At 42.8% G+C, this 19102-nt stretch overlaps 2 protein-coding genes across 4 annotated transcripts in view; one reads left to right on the forward strand and one right to left on the reverse strand.

Annotated features, from left to right (window-relative positions):
- Window positions 1-18228, reverse strand: part of NALCN (sodium leak channel, non-selective) — a 276634-nt gene extending 258406 nt beyond the window's left edge. For all 3 annotated transcript variants that reach the window (XM_072994642.2, XM_072994641.2, XM_072994639.2), the window contains exon 1: window positions 17966-18228. The gene's annotated coding sequence lies outside the window, so the exon portion shown is untranslated. The remainder of the gene's footprint in view (window positions 1-17965) is intronic.
- A 64-nt stretch (window positions 18229-18292) lies between these two features.
- The window catches only part of ITGBL1 (integrin subunit beta like 1), a 223911-nt gene continuing 223101 nt past the window's right edge, over window positions 18293-19102 (forward strand). The window contains exon 1 of the mRNA XM_078391412.1: window positions 18293-18380. The gene's annotated coding sequence lies outside the window, so the exon portion shown is untranslated. The remainder of the gene's footprint in view (window positions 18381-19102) is intronic.

Consider the following 19102-nt stretch of genomic DNA (forward strand, 5'->3'; position numbering starts at 1 on the left):
TTGATCTCCCTATCAACAGATCAAAATCGCCTCCTACTGATTAATCATGGTTTCACTTAGGTTTTCAGCTCAAGCAACTGACAATAATAACAATTATAACTGCATGCTGTAAAATCAATTCTGACTTTCGGCAACCCTTTCCAGGGTTTTCAACGTACAGAATACACAGCAGTGATTCACCACTCCCTTCTTCTAGGAGCATCCTGGAACCATGCAACTTGCCCAAGGCCACATGGGCTGGTTCATCTCCCTGGAGGCACAGTGGGGGTATCAAACTCCCAACCTCTGGCTTAATGGGTAGATACTTAAACTACTTAAAATACAGCCAGCCCCAGCAACTGATAGAGAATACAAAATCTGATCACTGGGATGTGGGTCAGGATATCAAACATCAAATACTGCATAAAGATACAACTACATGAAACTAACTCAAAACCAAATTTTCATCAGTTGATATCTGTGCTGAAGATGAATAGTCATACTTAGTAAGTTTCTATATTTTCTTGAGGAAAGAAGTGGCATAGTTGAACCCATTTCCCGCTCTCTTCTTTATGTACTTAAAATGATGATATTATGTTTGTCTTCAGTTCGTGATTACAATCTTTCATATTTCATAAATCTAGCAGAAGTTCAACAAAGTGCAACAAATATAATAGTTCTTAATCACTGATACAAAGGTGCTAATTTCAGAATATTCTCCTTTAGAGTTCTCTCCAAACCTGGACTTTTATTTTGCAAATGCTTAAGAAATAAGAACAGAAATGTCAAATGAGCTTGGGAATCTGTTCACCATTCATCTCCCTATGTGCCCCACCCTGCAGTTTCCACCCCAGGGCTCCTGAAGGGCCATGTTGCCCTGAAAAAAGAAGTGGTAATTTCAACAGGTGTTTTCCCCCCAAAAAACCTATCTATATTACTCCCTGCATTCATTATTTGGTTTTGTTACACATATTTTACTCCTGTGCATAGGTCTCCTCCTCCCTAGTCTATCCTCCTGATGACCTATGAGGTAGGTCAGGTTGCAAATGAATGGCTCAGAATCACCCAACAAGTTCTCACCACTCAGCATATTCTCAAACCTGAATCTGTGAGGTTCCAGTCCAACATACTAGTTACTACTTCACACTGGCTCTTAACTGTTGTATTGCAAAGTTTCCTTAATGCTGTGAAGTTGACTGTAAAGTTAAACATGTATTGTGTTTAACAATAATAAAGCCATCCTGAAAACCAGGACGGATAGACAGATAGACCAAGTACCATAACTAATTCCTGGATGGTTTACATCAGTGGTTCTTAACGTGGGCGATAATGCTCCCCAGGGGGCGATTTCATTTTTCAGGGGGGCGGTAGAACGAAAAGGGGCAGCATGGGGGCGCTGGAGCAGAAGGGGGACGGTAGGAGGCACTGGAGCAAGCGAAACATGTGAAGATGGCTGCAGCCTTTTTACAGTGTGCATGAATATATATTTTCCTCCAATTTTAATTTAGTTTCAGATTTTGGTCTTGAAATTTTTAGTTTCTGCATTTGTTTTTATGCCCTTTTTATATTTCTTTTTGCGTCTTAAAATTCACTTGCAACTAAATCATTAAATGTTACTTTTTTGGGGGCATTTCATTTTCTTGGAATTTAATTTTGTTTTCAGGGGTCATTAGATTTAAGTGTCTTAAATAAATGAATGAATGAATGAATGAATGAATGAATGAATGAATGAATGAATGAATGAATGAATGAATAAAATAAAAAAGATATCATCACCACAGGGAGGGGGGCGATGATAACTTCCTCAATGGCTCAAGGGGGCGTTTCTTTCAAAAAGGTTAAGAACCACTGGTTTACATGAATCTAATGTAGTGTAATATGAACCTATTCCATTCAAAACTTTTCAGTTTCTTTCACAGATTTCTTTTGCTACATTTTATATCCTGCACACAATCAAGGTATATTTAATCACCTACCAAAAAAAAAAAATTGGAGATAAAATAATGATGAGCCAAAGGTACATGGTGCAAGCAAGAAGTTTTGCAGAATCTGTCCAACCATTTCAATATAAAGATGCCAGCTACTGCCTAGCTAGTGGGTGCTAACAGAACAACCACTCTGATGCATTCAGCCAAATAGAAACGCCAGAAAAATCAAACTGGCAGAAACAGGTGGAATTATTAACCAAGCTATATACATACAAGAGAATGCACACAACAAACAGCCTATACAACAAACAGATACTTCCAGATAACAATAATTAAACAGACAAAAATCCAACAGATCTCCTAACTGCAGAAGTACTACTCATGGTATAAAGCGGTGGTTCTCAAACTGGGGTCCCCAGATGTTCTTGGATTACAATTCCCAGAAACCGTCACTATTTGCTGTGCTGGCCAGGATTTCTAGGAGTTACAGTCCAAGAACATCTGGGAAGCCAAGTCTGAGAACCACTAGTATAGAGCACAAGAGGGACCAGGAAATTAGTCTCCAAAACAGTTAAAATAGTTAATAAAAATACATTTTCAGTGTACAGCAACAAAGCTAATTACCATACTATGTCTCTAGCCTGTGACATGTATAATGAGTGCAATTCCTCCACTGAACAGAAAAAAACTGGAAGAAATTACATACTGAATAATTGCTGAAACTGAAAACGTGGCATCTAAATGTCCCATCTAATACCTTAACTCTTCACTTTACAGTTGTTTCTGCTGTTTCTTAAATCAGCAGTAAAGGCCCACTGCCAAGTAAGAGGGCAGGGCCTTGGATCAACAGAGTGAGGGAATACAAGCCTGGTTTACGTGATGCTGGCAGAGCCATGCTGTTCTGTGTAAATTCTGCTACCAGTATGTGCCAACACAAACAGCCATGCATTTATTCCATATTTCTAGCCAGGCATGTTCCTCGAGGACATGTGCAAGTGCAGCCAGATGCATCTCCATCTTCTCTCTGAGCTCCTACCAGTGATGACCAGAAACAAACCAAAACTTTGTGTTCTGTCTGCTTGGCAGTAAAGACCATTATGAATTATAACATTACCACTGCAATGTACTGTACACAGAAAATGTTGTGACAGATTTGAACAGCAAATTGTTTTACTAATTTCTTATGTTATGTCCCATATTTCCTCCAGTGAGCTCAAAATGCATTATAGGGTCCTCATCCCCATTTTTATCTCCATAATAGCCATTTGAGTTAGATCACGCTGAACGTGTGCAATTGACTCAAGTCTATTCATTGAGATACATATGACTGGAAAGTGGAACTTGGATCTCTCAGGTCCCACTCCAATACTATCCAGTATACCACACAGGCTATATTTTACAGAGGTTTCCCTGAAGATAGAGCTAAGCATGTATAAACAAGCCTGCCAGCACTGTCAGAAAAGCCACCAGAACACTAAATTTCTAGCCTGCTCAAACACTATTTAGCAATAGGAAATTAGTAATGGGACAAAACCCTCCCTGCTTACAAAAACAGAGAGATTAAGCAAGTGAACATTGAGCATGCAAATGTCTGAAGTCTCAAATTATTTCTGTGAATGCCATGAATGTATATGTTCATACAGATTAATGGGTTTTATATGTCACTGTAAGCCTTCTTCCCCCTGAATTTTTTTAAAGTATACAGACATACAATTGTTTTTCTTTTTCATAGAGATACAGTAACTGAATGTTAAAAAGAACTGTAAATGCTAACATTGTGTGTGTGTGTGTGTGTGTGTGTGTGTCTGTCTGTCTGTCTGTCTGTCTTGAATTGTCAAGATTCTTATATTAAAAAGGATAATTAATTACGAACATTCACTGTAACGTATTATATTTGAAGAACAAAGTTACTTTTAAGTCAAATAAATATAATGACAAGATTGTTAATTTCTCTGCCCTGTCATCATTTTCACTATAAGTGAAAATAAATTCTTCCTAAACTCTGCAATGAAATGTGAATGGAAAACAGATATGGATGTTATGAAGTTGTCCCTTTGGACCTCAGAATTTACAGGCAGCTTCTTTATTTCAACCATCTATATTCCTGACTTCGGAAAACATAAAGCTGCTTATGTAGTAGGACACAATCACTGTTTGTTTTAATGTACAAAATAAATTTATTTCCTCATTTGAGCTATTTCATTTGCTAACAACTGGTAACAAACATTCATTTGGGCACACCACCACTGCTTAATATGTAGGAATGTACTCTCATGTTTTAATGGATTATTCTAAAAATCTTTCATTCAGCGTACTTTTAGAATGGAAAAAAGCCCCTCTCCTGAAGACAGAAAAATGCCTATCAGGAACATAAGGAAAGCTTTTAGAGGCAGTTAAAAAGAGAGATATAAACCTTTCTGAGACAACCATTAAATGCATTCAATCCATGGGGATTAAAATCAGAGCATCCTAACCAAAAATATTCCATAAAGAGGAAGGGCATGACCTGAAAGAAGGCCAGGGCAAAGCTGGACAGAAAGAAAATACAAGAACAACTTGAAGTCACCAGGCCTCCTTTGTCATTTAGTTTCATGCATCCAAGTTGCAGTGCAATTCCTTTTCTTCATGGATTTCCTTAATTTATCCACACTATTCTCTTCTGTTTTCAGGAAATGTTCCTGCGCTACCTAATTCTTCACTAGTTATGAAAGACATACTTTACAATAGGTCTCATCATCATCACAGTCATCACCAATATTTGCTGATACTGTTAACCTCATTCTTCAAATGTTGATCCCTTATGTGGCCAAAGCAGCAGAATCCATATATGAGAGGAAGATGCAAACAGGGTGGGATAATTTTAAATTTTGCCCTGAACAGAAAAGAACATCAAGGAAGGGAAAGACTAATGAATGGGAGAGAGGGCTCAAAATACTTCACACATTTAGTGCCCACAAGTACTGTGTGTCTGTATGGGAAAAGAAAGGAAAAGTGAGGAAAGAGAGGCCTAATGTAAATACTGTAAAAAGGCATTGCTGGTTGGTGCTCTAAACAGACGTGGTCCATATTGCAACATTTTGCTCTAACAGCAAACTGATAGGATTAGAACTAAAACAAAGACATGGAGAAACAGAGGTAGATATGAGTGTTCTTGGGCAAACCTCAAGATATGCAAAACCATGAAACTTTTTTTAAATCTCAAATGGTACTGTTTAGGGAGTCCAAAAAGGGTTCAAATCTCTTTGAGGATTCTCAAAAGCTGGAAGAAAAATAATAATGAAAAACGAGTGGTGGGAGAACTAAATTAGGCTGCTTCAGCACTTTATAGTTTCCAGCATGAGTGCAAAGTGATGATCACATGGACTTCGCCTTTTGCTCTGCTACAACCCTTGCCTTAGCACCATATACTCCCAATCTAGAAGACCTAGCATCCCACTTTTGAAACACTCTATTCTACAACTCCATCTTTTAGATTCACAGGAGCCAACAAAGGCAGAAGTGTCCTGCTATAGCATTTCTGTTTTGTTAGGCACTTTATGAAATATATGTTCTAAGTATTTATCGCAATCCTTCTGGGATCCAGAACAGATTTTGTTTCATTTGCCACTTTTCTTCCAGAACTGGGGCTCGGAACAGCTCACAGTTTTTTAAAAAATCACTGCAATACAAATAAAACAAATGAAAAGCTATAATGTTAAAACACAGTTTTAAAAAATCACAATATTACATCACTATTTACTTTTAAAACAATGTGATGTGCTTTACTATGCCTCTTGTTTCATGTAAATCCGAACCTGCACTCTCCCACATCCCCAAAATGTTCCCTGTAATTTTCTGTATGTCATTATACCTCATGTGAAGATTTGAACAGGACTATATAGGCAGCTATGCCCAAATTTCAAGATGAAGACACCGACCAAAGCAAAAAAAGAGAGTGCTATTTATATGCCACCCCATAGCACTTAAAGCACTCCAGGCAGTTTACAAGTTAATTATGCAGGCTAGGCTTTAGGTCCAATATAGAAGAAATCTGCTCCTTTGAAATCTGCTGCTGGCATGATCATCCAAGACCGAGCACAGCAGATGGAACACTGGGTGCCGCACTACTCTGAGCTATATTCCAGACAGAATGCAGTAACCGAAGAGGCATTAAATAACCCTGAGTGCCTGCCTATCTTGGAAGAGTCGGACAGTGAACCAACTTTAGCAGAAATAAAAGTGGCCTTGGATTCCTTTGCCTCCGGCAAGGCACCTGGGAAGGATAACATCCCTGTTGAAATACTGAAGGACTATAAAGAGACCATCACCATTGAGCTGTATGAAATCTTTTGTCTTTGTTGGAGGGAAGTACCTTGCTAGAGTACCACAGCACATGAAGGATGCAAACATCGTCACATTGTACAAGAACAAAGGCGACGGGGCGACTGCAATAACTACTGTGGCATCTCTCCTCTCAGCGTTGTAGGGAAGCTGCTTGCCCATGTTGTGCTGAAGAGGCTCCAGGTGCTTGCAGACAGAGTCTATTCAGAATCACAGTGTGGATTTCAAGCTAATAGATCCACCACTGACATGGATTTTCCCTCAGACAGTTGCAGGAGAAATGTAGGAAACAACGACAGCCATTCTTTGTAGCCCTCATAGATCTTACAAAGGCCTTTTATTTGGTTAGCAGGGATGGCCTTTTAAAAACAGTTCCCAAGATTGGATGTCTACCTCGACTCCTTAACATCATCAGGTCCTTTCATGAGGAAATGAAGAGCACTGTAGTTTTTGATGACTCAACATCAGATCCCTTTAACATCCAAAGCGGAGTGAAACAGGGCTGTGTCCTCGTGCTGACCCTGTTTGGGAGACCACAGCTGTGATACAAGGATATCTGCAAGCAGGATCTGAAGGCCTTAGGGATGGACCTCAATAGATGGGAAACTTTGACATCTGAGCGTTCAGCCTGGAGGCAGGCAGTGCAGCATGGCCTCTCCCAATTTGAAAAGACCCTTGTACAGCAGGCCAAGGCAAAGAGGCAGTCCCGAAACCAGCACAATCAGACAGTTGGACAGGGGACAGACTGTCTTCAGTGTGGAAGGGACTGTCACTCTCGAATTGGCCTTCTCAGGCACGCTAGACATTGGTCCCTCTCTATTCAGAGCACATTACCATAGTCTCTCGAGACTGAAGTATGCCTACTATGCAGGTTACACATTGCCCCCCCCCCAATGTGTAAGCTGGGTACTCATTTTACTGACCTCAGAAGGATAGAAGGCTGAGTCAACCTTGAGCCGGCTACCTGGGATTGAACCCTGGGTTGCGAGCAGTTTTGGCGCAGTACAGCAGTTTAACCACTGCACCATGAGGCACATTGTGAATAAACTAGAAACTCTGGTTTATTAAACAAGTGTGGATAATTTGCACACTGGTGCGCAACCCAAACTCTTAAAGTAAAATAAGGATTTACTGTTAATTTATGAACTCGAGCTTGTCTGGGTACAATAAATCACAATCTAACACTTAGGTGCTAATTCTCTAATGCTACCTATACCTCACTTCCACAACCACTCCAAAACAAACGAGGAGAAGAAGGGTAAACAAGGAATAAAGGGACAACAACTAAAACTGCTCAGAAGATACACACTAGGAAAACTGTAAATCAGGAACCAGAAATTTTTGAATGCTAGTATTTTATGGCTGAGTAGTTCTGAAGGTAGCAATAGGATGATGAGCAAATAAAAGATAACTATGCCAAAAGGGCACGATCAGCTTTTGCTTCTTGTGCAAATCTCATTTTAACCCAGTGGGACACCGGTAGAGAAGTGAAAGGCCATATGGCAATCCAACTCAATCCATTTACAGCACATTTGAAATATACACAGAAATACATGGATTGATTTCTGATTGAGCTTTATAGCTTCAATATGGCACATAATCTGACAACAAATTTCTGAGCAGGTGATTTACATTTTTTTTTCAATTGGATTCTGCTTTTAAATTGTGGGACACAATCTAGACAGATTTCAATAAGTTTTGAAATCAATCCCTGAAATGAACCCTTTTGAAGATGCACGTCACCAAAGATTTTCCTCTAACCTGGCTCCTTTTTTTGGTTTCATTTCTGCTACCCAATCCCACAATTGAACTGTTAACCTTTGAGATATTTCTCCAAATCCGTTTTGTCACTTGGCCCCTTCTAGCTCAGTTATTCCACACCTGATGTTTCTCCAAGTATTTTTCAAGGTAGCCTTATTAGTCTGCTTCAGTGTGTGTGTGACAAAAATAAAAGAGAGAACTGTGATACCTTAAAGATTAACAGTTTTATTTCACTGTGTGCTTTTGCATATTAAAATCCACTTGCGTCTAAGAAAACAGACTGTAATCCACAAAGCTCACACTGAAATAAATCTGCTAGGTTTTTAAGGTGCTTCATTCTACTGTGTCAGAATGAACATCAGGTAATTAAAACATTTATAATTATGGTGCAGTCAATCGACAATTGGGATAAGACTTTCAGGTTTGTAGGATTGCCACTCCCAGAAGTTGCCTAGAATCCCCCCCTGACAGAATTCTGGTAGTGGGAGAGCAAAACCCAGAAGGCAACAGAGGTGTATTTCTACCTGCATTATGTGTTTTGCTTCACATGTTTCTCTTTTAAAGAAGAAGGAAATGAGCTGTGCTTCAAAGAATCCTAATATTTCCTGGGAGTCACTCCAATGCTTCATGGAAGGTGTGGTCTTGCTAACCATTAGACTCTATAAACAAAGCCTCTCACAGAATTACATTTCCCATGATGCACAGGATGGTTCCTAGGAAGCACTCAGATATTAGGGGCACAAGGATGTTTGTTTCCTTCTTCTTCAAAGTAGAAACACATGAAAGAACATCTCTTTTGCATTCTCGTTTGTGCACTCTCACTCGCAGAATTGTGCCTAGAGAATGTTAGGCAAATTATGGGAGTGAGAGTACTGGAAATCTGAAAATCCCATCCCTAATTGAGAACTGTTGTTATTATATGATAACCTGCATATATGAAATGGGCCATTTCTCTCTATAATACCAGATATAAAATTATGTTACAATGTTTTTCAATAAAAATTCTGCATAGTCAGTCATGAGCAGGCTTCCCATATTACCTGGTTGGCTAGATTTTATTCAGCTTCTAAATATGCCCCACTTAGCCCATTGCTTAATCGGGGTTCTAGGCTTTCACATAAAAAATAAACCTCTAGATCAGGGGTCTCAAACATGTGGCCCGAGGGCCATTTGCAGCCCGCCGGATGATAGTTTGTGGCGGGACGGGGGCCTTGGCTGCCCACTGACGCGCCCACACGTCCTCTGCTGTCAAGAGTAAAAAAAAGCGTTCCCTCGCTCGCTGGCTCTCTCCCAAGACAGCGCCTCTTGCACCCTCCATCCAGAACTGCAGCCTGCCAGCCAGCCCGCCTGTCTGCCAGCTGGCAGGCTGCAGTTCCAGATGGAGGGTGCAAGAGGCGCTGTCTTGGGGGAGAGCCGGCGAGCAAGGCACGCTGCCGGCCCTTTTCCCCGAGTGCCCGAGCCATCACCAAGCGATGCCTGAAAGCAAAGCTCGCTCCCGCCCCCAAAGAGCACCTCCAAGCCGCCAACAGCAGCTGCTGCCGCCGCCGCCTCTTCCAGGGGAGTAGCTCTCTGGCTCTCTTTCTCTCTCGGCACCCCCAGCACCAGCCCGGCCAGCGGCCGCCTCAGCACCCAGCGGTGTTCCTCCTCCTTCTCCTCGTCCTGCTTCAGTCGCTTCGGCTGTGGAGGCTGCCTGGGCTTACCACGCAAAGTTTGCTCCCCTGTCGTGGTGAGGGTAGCTGCTGCTGCTGAGTGCGCCTTTTTTGAGGGGGAGCCTTCAGAGAAAGGTTGCCGGACATCCGTGTGTGTGTTTGTGTGCATTACACAAGTACTGGTGGGGGCTTTTCTCCTTTGGCAAGGCGATTCTGTGAGTCTTTTAAAAAAAAATTTATGAATTGCCCACCCGCCCACCCCCAGCTAGGTGGTCACGGATGCTCCCTCCCTTCTCCGCTTCTTCGTCCTGCTGCTGGTGGTGGTAGTGAAGAAGAAGCCAGAGGGGGTCGTGGCTGGCAATGAGGGCTCACGTGCACCTCCTCCTCCTCCTCGGAGCCCCAGCCGGGCTAAGGAAACTCCTGGGCGGCTTCCTCGGGCTCTTGCTCCGCTTGGCGGGAAATCTAATGCAGCCCAGCCTCACCCAGACTCTGCCTCCAGCGGCCCCCAGGTAAACTGCACAATTAGAAATAAGCCTTTCAGTGTGGCTAGCCAATTAATGAGGTGATTCACAGTTTAACAAGACTTCATACAGAAGTTATAAACTAAAGATTCTGGGTAAATGTTGGTATTGGTCCTGGTCTGGAAAGCCATGGATTGCTAGAGGACATTAGAAGGAAGATGGCAACTAGCCTCCTTTGTGCAGTGTAAAGGTAGAAATCATGGACAATGGAGATCACTAGGGCGAACCCGACACACTCATGCCAGCATGGCTGGAGGGACAGTTGGATTTTCATTTGAACCTCCAATGTTCAACTTGGCCCCTCATAAACTGGCATCTATTTGCTTAAAACCAAAATGGACTGGTCTTTCTCCTGGCATTGGAATTGCTTTGTCTCCCAGCAATTTATCTTTCAATTTATTTTCTAATTTAATTTTTTTTATTTGGTATAGTGCAGTCAATTTTGGTGTGTATGTTTTTTGTTTTGTTTTTCCCCCTAGTTAATAACCATAATTCAGTTCTCTATTCTTGGGTGGGGATATTTGCTATTTGGGTTTCCGTTTTAGTTATGATTTATGCTTGGGGATGGTTGTTGATGTGATGGAAGTGTGGGGAGGGTATTTTGTTCTGCTTTGTTTATATCCCATTATTCATTTTTCCTAGAGTCTGCATATTAGAATTTCTCAGATAGGGGTTTTAGCCTTAATTTTTGTATTTTTCCCCTTACTGTTGTTATTATTACTGTTAGCTAGAAACCGTTTTCGAGTGTTGTTTGGTTCATATTTATTTATTTATTTATTTATTTATTTATTTATTTATTTATTTATTTATTTATTTATTTATTTATTTGTTCTTGCTGCAACCTGGCAGTTGATTTGATTTATATATATTTGTTTTGTTTTTGTTTTTCCTTCCCTGTAAATTTGGGTCAGTGTGGGAGAAAGTCTTGTCTCAATGGACAATTGTGTCATCTAGGTGGTGTCAGGCCGAGGAAAGCAGACTGTGAGAGGTAGGGCATATCATTACAGAAGACCACATGCCAGGCAATCGGTGACTGTCATGTACTCTGACCTTGCCATTTCCTGACAAGTGGATGGGTACCAGCTCAACTATGCCTCCAATCTGACCCTCCTTGCTTATTAATGTCAGGTCTGTTAATAGTAAATTCAATCTGATCCAGGACCTCATTGAGGAAGAGAATGCAGGCCTGCCATGTATCACAGAGACCTGGGTGGGCAATCTGGGATGGGTGGCCCTCTTTCAGATGTGTCCCCCAGGTTATACCATGCAGCATCAGGGCAGATTGGAGCGGAGGACGGAGGGGTTGCAATACTCTACAGAGACTCTATACATGCCAGTTGGGCTGTCTCGCTTTTCAGCCCAGGCCTAGAGTGTTTGCACCTGAATGCGCCACATAGGGATAGATTTGGAATGGTGCTGATTACCGTTCTCCTGTGACCAAACAGTATCCCTGCCAGGGCTGGCCGAGTTCATTTCAGCTGTGATGTTGAGATTATCCAGGCTATTAAGATTTGGGGACTTCAACATCCATTCCAAACTAGAACTATCCAGGCCTGGAGTTCATGGCTGCCATGACAGCCATGAACGTATCCCAGTATATCATCTGCCCTACACATACAGCTGGCCATACTCTGGACCTGGGGAGGCACCGTGAATTCCAGCCCTCTGACCTGGGCAGAGGACTTCCTACTAAGATTCAATCTGTCTATCACGACCCCCCTCTGCGGGGAGGACAGACCAATAAAAATGGTCCACCCTCGCAAACTTCTTGACCTGGAATGGTTCAAAAAGGCTTTCGGAGAGCTTCCAGCCGACCTGATAGACAACCCTGTCAAAGTCCAGGTCAAGAGATGGTATCTGGAGATGACCCGGGTGGCTTACATGCTCCCCACTCAAACAGCCCCGCCACTCCAGAGCTCACACTGCTCCTTGGTATACTGAGGGGCTGCAGGCTATGAGGTTATGAAGGCGATGGCTAGAGAGCAGGTGAAGAAGAGATCAGGCACAAAATAGGGCTGCAGTTAAGACCATGGCCAACAAATATGCTAATGCCCTTAAACGGGCAGGAAAGGCTTTTAACATCTGGAGGATTGGTGAGGCTGCGAACTGACAAGTGGAACTGTTCCAGCTGGTCTGTGAACTTAGCAGTTCTGGCCATTTGATACCTCATTTTGAGTTCACCAGCTATCAGTTTGCAGCCTTTTTTAGAACAAAAATCGAGGCCATTCATGCTGACTTTGACTCCAGGGGTCACCATTGCTACCCCATCTCCTATTGCCCAGTGGGTTCAGTTTGACCCTGTAGTAAAGGAGGAAGCCCCCAGGGCGATGGCTAGCTGTAGGCCCACCACTTCTTTGCTGGATCTTTGCCCAGTGTGGCTGATCAGAGCCACGAAGGAGGCTATGATTGATTGGGTCATGAACATTATTAATTCATCACCGCTTAAAAGAAATCATTGTCTAACCCATCAGCAAACGCCCCTAGTTAGCGTTGGACAATCTTAATAATTTTCATTCGATCACTAACACATCATTCCCGGGCAAGGTGATCGAGAGGGTGGTGGCCAATCAGCTGCAGTCATATCTGGAGGAGTAGGATTGCCTTGACCCATTCCAGTCTGGATTCAGGCCGCAACAGGGTACTGAGATGACACTGGTCACGCTGCAGGATGACCTTTTAAGGGAAGCTAACAGGGGCAGATGCACCCCATTGGTACTCCTAGATCTCTCAGCAGCTTTTGATACCATTGACCACAGTATCCTCCTAGACCGGCTCTCTGAAGTTGGGATTGGGGGTTTAGCATTGAGCTGGCTCCGATCCTTCCTTGAGGACTGTGTCCAGAGAGTTCAGCTACAGGAGGAGGTATTGTTACCTTGGCACCTTGAACCCTTCAGTGTAGGGTTCCTCAGGGATCAGCACTATCCCCAATGCTGGTAAACCATTGCAGGAGGTCATCAGGAGTTTGGGAATACTGTAAGGTGTAATCTGTTTGCTCTCGGTTATCACCTCTGCAATAGATGCCATCCAGACACTGGAGTGTTGCCTGGTTGTAGTGAATGGACCAGGGCTAAGAGCCCCAAACTGAACCTGGACAAAACAGAGATTTTGCTCCTGGTGGGGACATCCAATAGGTTAGAGGGGATGGTCCCTAGGTTGTATAGTACTCCCCTCCAGTTTAGAGACCAAGTGCGTAATTTATTTTTATTTATTTATTTATTTATATCCCGCCTATCTGGTCGGGTCAGGACCACTCATTTGGGCATTATTCTGGACCCAGCTCTCTATTTGGAGTCCAAGACTGCAGCCGTCTCCAGATAAGTCTTCAATCGGCTTAGGCTAACTGCCCTATTTAGCCCCTACCTAGATGAGGACTCCCTTAGGGTTTTGGTGCAGGCCCTGGTTACCTCCCTGGTTGACTACTGCAATGCCCTCTAAGTGGGGCTTCCCTTGAACCTGATCCGGAGACCTCAGTGGGTCCAGAACGCAGCAGCCAGACTGGTGGTTGGTGCAAGTAAATATGATCACATTACTCCAGTTCTGGATCCCCTCCACTGGTTGCCCATGGTGTCCCAGATCAGGTTCAAGGTTTTGACACTCACATACAAAGCCCTTCATGGATTGGGCCCATGTTATTTGCCAGAGCGTCTCTCCTTAATGTAATCTGCCTGACCCACAAGGTCATCCAGTCAAGGCTCCTCCAGGTGGCTACCCTGAGGGAGGTTCAGGAATCCTCCAGAAGAGGTCGTGCCTTCTTTGTGGTGGCTCCAACTTTATGGAACCAGCTTCTGGATGAGCTCCATATAGCCCCCTCCCTATGGACTTTTAAGAAGCAATTAAAGACACTGCTTTTCAGGGAGGCTTTCCACACCAACCCCAGCTGACCACCTTCCTCCTCCCCCTTTTCTTTTCTCTTCCCTCTTCCTCTTCCCTCCCCTCTTTTCCTCCCTCTGCTCTGAGATTAGTCAGTGCCATCTGGTGTTTTTTCTTTTCTTCTCTTTTTTAAGGGTTTTTGTTATCAGTTTTAAATGTTTCCATTTTCATTTGTGTTTTCTATTTTATGAAATTGTAACCCACCCAGGGAGGGAAGGAGGGAGGAAGGAAGGAAGGAAGGAAGGAAGGAAGGAAGGAAGGAAGGAAGGAAGGAAGGAAGGAAGGAAGGAAGGAAGGAAGGAAGGAAGGAAGGAAGGAAGGAAGGAAGGAAGACAGACAGACAGACAGACAGACAGACAGACAGACAGACAGACAGACAGACAGACAGACAGACAGACAGACAGACAGACAGACAGACAGACAGACAGACAGACTTGGCAACAAATGCTGGATAGGGAATTATGGGAGCCAGTTTTTTTTAAAAAAGGAACTTTGCAATGGTCTGGTATTATGCATCTTACTGCATTTCCTGTTTTGGCAGGGGATTGGCTTGATAACTCTTGGGGTTCCATTTCTGCACCTCTATGAATCAAGGATTCAGTGGCCTTCCAGAAATATCTACTTCCATTTTATCTTGCAAAGGCTTAAGGGAGCTCAACTAGGTGCTGCCCTGAAGAAAATATGTGGTAGAAATAAATGAGGAAGAGAAATTCCTCTATAGAACTGAGGGCTGGTCTGGGCAACATAACTTTCCATTTGCAGCCTCTGTTCTCCACTGCTTTCCCCACCTTCTTCTTTTCTACCACCAAAAAAAAAAAAAAAACCCTGTTAAAGAGGAAAAGATGGGATGGGTAACAATGTCTTTTGACTGATAGTAATAGGGACTCAAACACATTAAGTCAATTAAAACATACCCTACAAAATCAGGACATAATCCTATGTAGATCTTCCTCTTCAGGTGGTTTTTATACAGCAAGTTATCTCAGGAATTATGGTTTCTAAATGATTTTGAATTGGTTTTTAAACTTGATTTGTAATTAAATATAAGTCTTTAAAAATATGATATTTATATAGTGATTTTGAATCTGTTGTATTATCTGTTGTAAGCAGCACTGGGGAGAAAGGCAGCATATAGATAATTAAAATAATAATAGTTCACCTCAAATTAAAGAAAATACAAAAACAAAATTTAAAAAAGAGCATAGAAATTAAACAACCAGGTAGAAGTACTATGTTAAGGAAGAGATTCATGAAGACATCAATTAGATAGAACACTAAGGTAGCACAGATGTAAATATGACTTGCTCAAAACTGGTAGAGATGTTAGTAGATGTGACTAACAATAACCTCAAAAGCAGGAAATAATTTTCAAAAAGAAAATTAGACAAAAGAAATATCAGAATAAATGAAGTGAGATGACAATGAAAAAATAAAAATGATAATACTGTACAGAGAATTACATGCACAAAAATCCAAAATAAAATTAGAGAACCCCCCACAAAAATTTAGTCTTAACAGTTTGCAGAAACAGAAAATCTAGAGAAGAACCAAGATTGCTCTAATATGCATTTCAAAAAACCAAGGTAATGTTCAACAAATGGCCACTATAATAGATAACAATAATTCCCTGACAGTTGATGTCAAGGATAACATTGTAATGTTGGGTGACTGTATTGAACAACTGTTTCCAAACAAGATTTATCGCACCAACTGTCAATATGGGACCAGAAATACAGAAATCTGCAAACGCAACATGGCTATCAAAAACTGGAATAGCTCCTGGACTCAATGGTCTTTTCGCAGGAGTATGATACCTAACAGAGGATGGTGGACTTAGATGTTTAATTATTTTTTTCCAATCGAATATACAAAATAGAAATTATTCCTAAAATTTGACTTATATAGACCTTTATTACATTATCTATTACATAATCTAAGCTTATGATGACTACAAAATTTTAAGCTTAATTTTTACAAGAGTAAAAAAGGGAGAGAAGACACACAATTTGCACTTAGAAAAAGATTTAGAACCAGGATAGCCCTTTTCTCAATACTTAGACAAAGGAATAAATAAGATGACATGAATATGAATATGGATGCTTTACTGACCATGAGAAAGATACTGACGAAGTCCAACATGGCAAGATGATGAACTTGTTGGTAAATAAATATGTATAACTGGTAACTTTTATTGGCCTTAAAATGCTGCTGTGAAAGATGAGGACCAGATGACAGGAATATGAAGACGGGTATGTCAAAGATGTATATTCTAAGCATCTTTAGAATAGCACCTACTGATTCAAATGATGGCCCATTGTCAATGGAGAAATTTTCAGTATCATCTGATATGCAGTGTACAGTATTGACAACTGAAAGAGTAAATGTTACTTAATAAAAGACAACAAAGTCAATGAGGAACATGGTCTGAAAATGAATGTCAAGAAAACTGTAACAATCAATAAAAAGCAACCCAAGAAATAAAGTTGAAGATCCAGCTTGAAAGTGTAAAGCCTGTTGACAAGTGTAAGTATTTTGAAATTTGTCAGAATGAGCAGTTAGGACATAGCTATGAAGTACTAACAGAGATGGCCTGGAGCAGCTTCTTGATAAAGAACAAAGTGAAGATGAAGAACAAAGTGAATTTGATTTAAATCACAATGTAAATCAGTATTGAAACAAGACTTAATTGTGAGGTAAAATAAATGGGGAAATAAATGCAAGAAGGAAAAGACTATATTTGCTGAAGAACCTTGGAAACTGTTTTGGATTCTGCACAATGTAATTGTTTAGAACTGCCATATCTGAAGTCAGTATGGCCAAGATGGCATCCAACATTTGGCAGAAGAGGAAGCTGAAGAGGGGAGTTGGAGGAAACGACCCTGAGACGTCTCTGTTCAAGAGCTCCTGAATCACCTGGCCCTGAAGAATGCCAACAATGAGTCTGTAAACTTGATCTGTCCTTGTAGCACAGACAAGTGTCCTTCAATGCAGTCCTCCTCACCTGATTTCCATGGGACCTTTTGGTCACCTCACTAGTGGTGCCAAGAAGTAGCTTCCCCCCCCCCCCCGGTCTTTTTCTCCTTCTTTGAATTATATGTTTTTAATTTCACTGTACAGGCAAGACACAATTACAATTTGAAGCACAACACGCGGCCCTTGTTATTTCAACAGTAATGGTATACAACATTAAAAGCTTGTTGCTGTTTCAGCAATCATTTTGTCTCAGATTTTATTATAGGCGAGAGATTTAAGAAATGTCTGTCTTAAAGGACACCTGGCCTAGGACCTGAAGAAGAGGCAAGGAGGTCTAATGCATCAGGAAGGCCTGTCTCCCTCCCCCCCCCCAAAAAAAACCCAAACCCAAAACCAGTAGAACAGGCCTATAACATTTTAGGGAGCCCTAACACAAAATAGGCATCTCTGCATCCAGGCTTATGGGTCAGGGGCCTCTTCCTTAAGGTCTCGGGTACAGAAGCACCTTCTCCAGTCCTCTTGCCTCCTGCCAGTGTTGTCAAGAGTGGCTGCCTGGTTTTAGTGCCATCTCGGTATGAAGATTTTCTCTCCCCCTCCCCAATCCTTGGAAGATGGAGTGACACCCAATCCGTCATTTAGGCCCCAGGCTAAAAGTGCCCGCCTGGCCCATCACCCTGGACCAAATCCAGCCTGCAGGCCTCCTTCCGAGGCAGGAGCAGCTGCGCCCTCCTCTCCTCTCCCCGCGGAGCCTCCCGCTTCTGCCCACCCCTCCGTCCTCAAACGGCAAGGAGAGCCAGGATCAAAGCCCCCGCCGCGGCTCCCGTTGAGTAGCAGCCGCCCGGCATTATCCTTCTTATTGCGATGAGCATCGATAAAGGGAACGGGGGAGGGAAGACGAGGAGCAAAATCACTATAGAAACACAAACGACCACAGCCCCCGCGAGTGCGCAGCTAAGCAACCTACCGCCTGCCTCTCCCTTCATGGCGTGATTGGATCGGGATGCTCTGGCCGCCCTGAGCTTATCTGGGTGTTTGAGCGGAGGGAGGGGGGTGTATGCATTTTTAAAAAAATAAAAAATAAATAAAAAGTTGTCCTCCCCGCGACGTCGGTGAGCAGAGAGGGCGTGACCCAGAGGACAGGGAATGGAAGAAGGAACGGCACCCCGGCAGCGAGGAGAGAAGGGCGAGCGGCGCTGGCAGGTTGCTCGCTTGCTGGCTGGCTTGCTCGCTCGCGCTGCAGCCTTGCAGTCGCCCAGCAACAGCTGCTCCCCGCGAGCATCCACCGGCGCCGGGAGAAGAGCGAGCGCGAGGCGAGCGCGCGAGATGATACGCGCGGAGGGCGCCTCCCGTCACAGGCGGGAAAGAGGGCCGCTTCTGAGGTGAGGCTGGCATGGGTCGCGAGCCTCCTCTCTCTCCCTTTCCACCCGCGAGCCCAGCCCTGCTTCCAGCACCACCTGGAAAGAGGGTGGGAAGTAGAAAAGGTGGGAAGGAGGGGCAGCCACCTCTTCTGGTGTGCTTGAGGTCTTCCTGTAGAAAATGTAGCAGGAGGATAGCAGCCAAGATTTCAGATTGCACTAACGAGAGAGAGAGAGAGAGATCACAAACAGGAAGGGAGGGCACCTGTCCTCCTTGTGTACTTTACCCTCTCTTTCTGGACCAGATCCATCCCATGACGGCTCTTGATAGGCTTCTGAAGCATTGAACTCCCAGGGTGCAATCCATTGCATGGAGGATTTTGCTAGGTTCGACCAATATTTAGCATCAAGGTCCAAAGGACACAAATCTGTATAAAAATTGCATATGCTAATATGTAAATATTGTATGTATCCAGGAATAGATTGAGGATACTGAAAAATAAATTTGATGCTGGGCATCAGGTCATAACAACTCCTAGCTAGGAACCTGAAGGAGGAGCAGATCTCACTGAGGATAAACATGACCCTCCCCAAGTGAAGGGTCTATGAATAACTTTTATTGAAGAGGTCTTCAGACCATTTCAAATACTGTACACAACATACAAAAACCCAAAGACTCCCAGCCCATGAGCGAAAGGACACATTTCAAAATCACTAAATCACACATAGTAGACGAAGGGTATATG

Source organism: Pogona vitticeps, chromosome 3 (assembly GCF_051106095.1).
Source record: "Pogona vitticeps strain Pit_001003342236 chromosome 3, PviZW2.1, whole genome shotgun sequence".
NCBI classification, from domain to species: domain Eukaryota; kingdom Metazoa; phylum Chordata; class Lepidosauria; order Squamata; family Agamidae; genus Pogona; species Pogona vitticeps.